At 47.6% G+C, this 6,472-nt stretch overlaps 1 pseudogene; it reads right to left on the bottom strand.

Moving 5' to 3' along the window:
• Positions 1-764: 764 nt before the first annotated feature.
• LOC141083452 (E3 ubiquitin/ISG15 ligase TRIM25-like) lies at positions 765-3,612 on the bottom strand (annotated as a pseudogene).
• Positions 3,613-6,472: the final 2,860 nt, after the last annotated feature.

Here is a 6,472-nt window from a genome sequence, read left to right on the forward strand (position 1 = left end):
AAACGGTACTGTCCCGCGAGAATCGGGACGGTTGGGAGATATGCCTGCCGGGCCCCTGACTCCCCCCGGGCCTGGTCGCATTGGCGACTGCTGTGGCCGTGGTAGTTACGCCCCTGCAGATCGGACGCTATATTGTGACGTGTGATTTTTTTTTCTTGCACACCCATAGACATGAACGGGGAGTCTCTGCGCCATGGAATAACATTGGCCCAAGTGTGGTCGGGTGAAGTATAAGGTCGTGTGCAGGAGCCCTGAGGGTCGTTCTCCAGACGGTCTTTTTGGTATAAGTTATATTGGTGAAAAATAACAGATGGCGCCAGGAACAATGTCGGCAGGTGAAAAATATCCCAGCATGTGCGAGTATCTTGTGGAAATCGGGTGAGACTCATCTGTTCAAGTCTATGGGTGAGTAAAAAAATAAAAATAAAATGTGATGCCATACAGCGCCACGGTATAGGATCTGATTTGTACGGATACATTATAATTCAGTAACACAGGAAACTGTAAATGGTTAATAATTGCTGTAAAAAAACAAATTGTACAGGGAGGAAAGTGAGAAAAAGATCGTCCCACTTTTCTGGATGATTTTTTATACGGTTTTGTGAACCTCCCCTAAAACTAATAACAGTAATGATCCTGGGGGGTCGTCCATAATGGGGTCCACAGATCACATGACCTGTTATATTAACTGCTGTTCAGCCAATCAGATTCCCCTCCCTGTGATATCACCGGTCTCAGGGCAAATATCTTACAGCAATTATTCTTCAGCTGCAGATTCTAAGCCAGGTATCACCAAAAAATGATGGGATATTTACAAGTAATGCAGCATGAAGGGGCTGGGAGAAGGTGGCAGTGAAGGTGTGTAAGTGTCTGATGGGGTCACACAGCTCATAAAAGGACAACTGCCCGACCTCATAATCCAGACAGATCCTGACTCTATCACTGGAGATCTTGTCAGGTAACCGGATCTCTTTACTGTCATGTCTCACTGAATACTGATTATAATATTTCCACAAACCCCAGGACTTGTTATTATTTCCAATCTCTGACTGCTGCCCCCTCCTGTCTATACTGGGGTAACACATCCCCACCATCCACCTCCCTGATCTACTGCTCTCCACATCCCAGTAATGTCGTCCTGAGGTAAATCCCCTCCTGCTCATCACCTGATTATAACCCTGGAATCTCTCTGCTGTTTCTGGACGATTCTGCTCCTCTCGTGTCCAGGTTGCAGTTTTCAGGTCGTCTGATATAAGGAGATTATTAGCAGCTGTGGTTACATCCAGTAATATGTCTGCAGGACCCTCCACATAGATCCCGCTCCTTATACCTGATATTACCTCACATAATGTGTGTAATGTGTGTGAGATCACAGCCACATCCAGGTCACCTCCATCATGGGGCTGTTTATCACATCCCCTGTGTCCTCACCACCTCCCTCCTCCTCAGGATCACACAAGTCACCGGTGTCTGGTTCCTGTAGGATAGTCAGTGGATCCGTCATGTTACACAGCTCCTCAATGTGTCTCATCTTCCTGGACAGCTCGTCCTTCTTTATTTCCAGCTGATGGATCAGAGCAGACAGTGGCAGTGACTCTTCCTTTTCCTGCCTGGAGATCTCACTCAGGACCTTCTTCTCCAGGTCGTCCACCCGTCTCCTGATGTCTGTACACAGGGCAGTGACTCTCTCGGCTTCTCCAGCTGCTTTTTCTTGAGCTTTTCTCCTGCGTTCCTCCAGACTCCGGACTCTTTCCTCAGTCTCCTTTCTCTTTGTGATCAGTTTCTGGAGAACATTTCTCAGTTTCTCCTTCTTCTTCTTTGAGGCCTCATCCAGCATCTCCACCCGATGTCCCCAATGTTCTCCAGCCAAACTGCAGGACACACAGATACAGATGGCATCCTGAGTACAATAATACTTTATAAGTTCCTTATGGACAGAACATTTCCTTTTCTCCAGAGAAGTGCTGGGATCAGATAAGACGTGTTCTACTGATTTGGGGTGAGACCTCAGGTGTTTATCACACAGAGAAGCCTCACAGTGTAGACAGGATCTAACAGCAGGTACCGGAGAGTCCACACAGTAAGTGCAGCAGATCCCGGTGATCTCCTCTTGTTCTTGCTGAGTAATCAGGAAACGTTCTGCGACATTATAATAATAATATAATAATAATAAATTTTATTTTTATAGCGCCGACATATTCCGCAGCACTTTACATTTCAGAGGGGATTTGTACAGACAATAGACATTACAGCATAACAATAATCACATACAGTAGATTATAACAAATACCAAGAGGAGTGAGGGCCCTGCTCGCAAGCTTACAGTCTATGAGGAAAGAGGGAGACACGAAAGGTGGGTGGTAACAGTTACCCTGAATTGTATGGACCAGTCATAATGTTAAGTGTGTAACAGTACAGACACAGAGGGCTAATGGAGGCATAAAGCATGTGGGAACATGATGCGGGGAACCTGGTTATGGTAAAACTTTTGGCTCTGCCACACAGGGATAGATTAGGTCAATGTGTTGAGGCGATAGGCCAGTCTGAATAAATGCGTTTTCAGGACACGCTTAAAATTGTGGGGATTGGGGACTAATCGTATTGACCTGGGAAGTGCATTCCAAAGAATTGGTGCTTCACGTGTAAAGTCTTGGAGACGGGAGTGGGAGGTTCTGACTATTGAGGATGCTAATCTCAGGTCATCAGCAGAACGGAGGGCGCGGGTAGGGTGGTATACTGAAACAAGGGAGGAGATGTAGGGTGGTGCTGAGCCATGGAGGGCTTTGTGGGTGAGGGTAATAAGTTTATACTGAATTCTGGAGTGGATGGGTAGCCAGTGTAATGACTGGCACAAGGTAGAGGCATCAGTGTAACGATTGGTGAGGAATATGATCCTGGCTGCAGCATTCAAGACAGATTGGAGGAGGGAGAGTTTGGTAAGAGGGAGACTGATTAGAAGAGAGTTACAATAGTCAAGACGAGAATGAATAAGAGAAACAGTAAGAGTTTTTGCAGAGTCAAAGGTAAGAAAAGGTCGAATTCTAGAAATGTTTTTGAGGTGCAGATGACAAGAGCGAGCCAGTGATCGAATGTGGGGGGCAAAGGAAAGCTCGGAATCAAGTATGACCCCAAGACAGCGGGCCTGTTGCTGGGGAGTAATAGTGGAACCACACACAGAAATGGCAATGTCGGGTATAGGTACATTAGTAGCGGGAGGAAACACCAGGAGTTCAGTCTTTGACAGGTTCAGTTTCAGATATAGTGAGGACATGATGTTAGACACAGCGTTTAGACAATCGCCGGTGTTTTCTAGAAAGGCTGGCGTGATATTATGGAGATTTATGTTCCTCATCAGTGTCGGCCGCTCCTGAAACTCTTCTCTGCAGTCAGGACAGGAATAAACTCCAGACTTGTCCTGTGTATCCAGCACACGACCAATACAGACCCGGCAGAAGTTATGTCCACATCTCAGCGTTACAGGGTCCATAAATGTAGATAAACAGATGGAGCAGAGCAGCTCGTCTCTCAGATCAGCAGACACCATGGCTGACAGAAGAAGGAAGAAACGAAACTGGAAGTGTCTATTCTATTACTCAATACTTAGCAATGTTGTAGTTACACCCAGTCACTTAACCCTTTTCCTTCTTTCCTAAAGCGATAACTTTTTAATTCTCCAATCAATATAGCCATATGAAGATTTGGTTTAGTAAGAAGATTGTATGTGTTAAATACACAATTTTGCTGCCTCTTTACTGTATTGTCTGATTGTTCTTTGTTGGGGGTGGTGCGTCATTAAATGAAAGAGCAGAAATTCTATCATTTTTTCTTTTTGCAAGACTTGTTTTGGAATATTCATCTCCAGGGCCGGCGTCAGCACCCAGCGCACCCAGGCAATATCTTGGGGAGAATTTTCATCTTGAAAATATTAATTCTAGCCACCCAGGAGGTCATAAACAGATGTAAGGTGTCCAGCTCAGTCTTTATCTGTCTGAATAAAGCAGTATAGTTCGCCTCTATGATATGTTGAGAGTGTGTAAGCGTTATACCAAGGTAAGGGATACCCTGATCAGTCCAACGAAAGGGAAACTTATTCTCTAATTCAGCTTTGGTGACCAAAGGGACCGCGACAGGGAATACCAGTGATTTGGATGCATTCAGTTTGTAATAGGATACTGACGCAAACTCCTCTAGTTCAACCATGGCGGCCGAAAACGACCGCTCCAGGTCCACACAGGCTATGATGACGTCGTCCGCGTAAAGACCGATCTTGTGAGCAGCCGGGCCCACCATCAGACCTAAGATATCAGAGTTAAGACGGATTTTCTCCGCCAGTGGCTCCATGCATAATGCAAATATAATGGGGGATAGTGGGCATCCCTGTCGCGTCCCATTAGTGATCAAAAAGGGGGTAGATACAAACCCAGAGGCTAGGACTCTGGCAGATGGGGTGGAATATATGGCTAAAATCGCCAAAAGGATAGGGCCCTCCATACCAAACTTCCTAAGAACACTTCCCAAATATCCCCAGTGTACCCTATCAAAGGCCTTCTCAGCGTCCAACGACAGGAATGCACTGGGAAGGCCCGACAGTTTCCGCCACCCTAATGAGATTCAACATTCGGCAGGTACCATCCTTGGTTTCCCGGCCAGCCACAAAACCGACCTGGTCAGGAGAGACAAGAGAGGGGATTATCAAATGAAGGCGGGAGGCTAGCAATTTGGTATATATCTTTAAATCACAATTCAATAAATCAATGGGTCTAAAATTCCCAGTACTATCAGGGGTCTTACCTGGCTTAGGGAGAGTGGTAATAGTAGCTTCCAAATTAGGGGCAGCAACTTTGCCTGAATCCCGCCAACTTGAAAACAACCTCAATAGATATGGGGCCAGAAGTTCCTGAAAAGTGCGATAACATTCATTTGAAAGTCCATCCGGACCAGGCGCGGTGTGTAGCTTACTGCTTTTAATAGTTTTTTTGATCTCCTCTTCTGTAAATGGGGCGTTTAACAATAATAATTGTTCTTGGGATACACGTGGTAAATTAACTGATTGCAGATATGAATCGATTGCTACCTGAGTAGGTTGACGGGTCTGCGGGTCAGAATGTAAGTTATATAAATGGGAGTAGTACTTTACAAATGTCTCCGCGATGTCAATCGGATTCCTAACCAGACACCCATTCTGATCTTGTAAACCATCTATTCTGGATTTAGCCTCTCGTTTACGTACCCTACGTGCCAGTATTGCTCCCGCCCTATCTCCAGTGGCGTAAAAGTGAGTTTTAAGCTTACGTAAATTACGGGCATAGGCAGAAAGCAAAACCTCCTGCAACTGAAAGCGAACCCCGTATATCTCATCCGACACCGCCTGCGAGGGTGAAGTTTTAGGCTAGTTTCACACTAGCGCTTTTGAGCGCAGCGACGGCCTGCGCACGGCCGCCGCTAAGCCCCGCCCCCTGCCGTGCCTCCGCCGGTAGCTCCGGGTGCAGGCCGTGCGCAGTATGTGTTTGGCAGCGCATGCGCCTTTTTGATGGTGCACCGAGCGCAACCAAACTGCAGCACGCCTGCTCCCCCAGTGAAAAAGATAGGGGACGCAGGACGCATGCAGCGACGGCCTGCGCACAGCATCCGCTAAGCCCCGCCCCTGCCGCGCCTCCGCCGGTAGCTCCGCCTACTGGCGCATGACGCTGCATGCGTCCTGCGTCCCCTATCTTTGTCAATGGGGGCGCAGGCCATGCGCAGTATGCGTTTGGCAGCGCATGCGCCTTTTTGACGGTGCACCGAGCGCAACCAAACTGCAGCAGGTTGCGTTTGGCGCAGGTCAGCGCACCGTTAAAAGAACGCATGCGCCGCCAAACGCATACTGCACACGGCCTGCTCCCCCAGTGATAAAGATAGGGGACGCAGGACGCATGCAGCGTCGTGCGCCGGTAGGCGGAGCTACCGGCGGAGGCGTGGCAGGGGGCGGGGCTTAGCGGCGGCCGTGCGCAGGCCGTCGCTGCGCTCAAAAGTGCTAGTGTGAAACTAGCCTTATTCAGTGATTCCAACTGGTCAAGTCTAGCTAAGAGGTCATCCCGAATCCCTCTATTACGCTTCAGTATGGAGGCTTGTTGTATGAGATATCCCCGTATAACCACTTTATGCGCAGCCAATAGCGTTTCATCTGAAACTTCCCCATTATCGTTAACATGGAAGTAGTGAGTCAACTCAGTAGAGATACCACACGTCACCTTCTCATTTAGTAAAAGAGACGGGTTCAGACGTCACCGAAAAGCAGGGTTCGCTTGATGTTTTAACGCTAACTGTAACACAATGGGAGCATGGTCAGACCAGGTAATTAATCCTATGCTGGAGGAGACGCACCTAGGAAGAACCGAAGTATCCACCAGAATATGGTCTATCCGAGTATATTTACGGTGTCGGAAGGAATAAAAGGTATAATCTTTTTCACTCGCGTGGGAGTATCTCCAGA

The sequence above is a fragment of the Dendrobates tinctorius genome, unplaced genomic scaffold, assembly GCF_039654945.1.
Source record: "Dendrobates tinctorius isolate UK_male_01 unplaced genomic scaffold, ASM3965494v1 ptg000020l, whole genome shotgun sequence".
Classification (NCBI taxonomy): domain Eukaryota; kingdom Metazoa; phylum Chordata; class Amphibia; order Anura; family Dendrobatidae; genus Dendrobates; species Dendrobates tinctorius.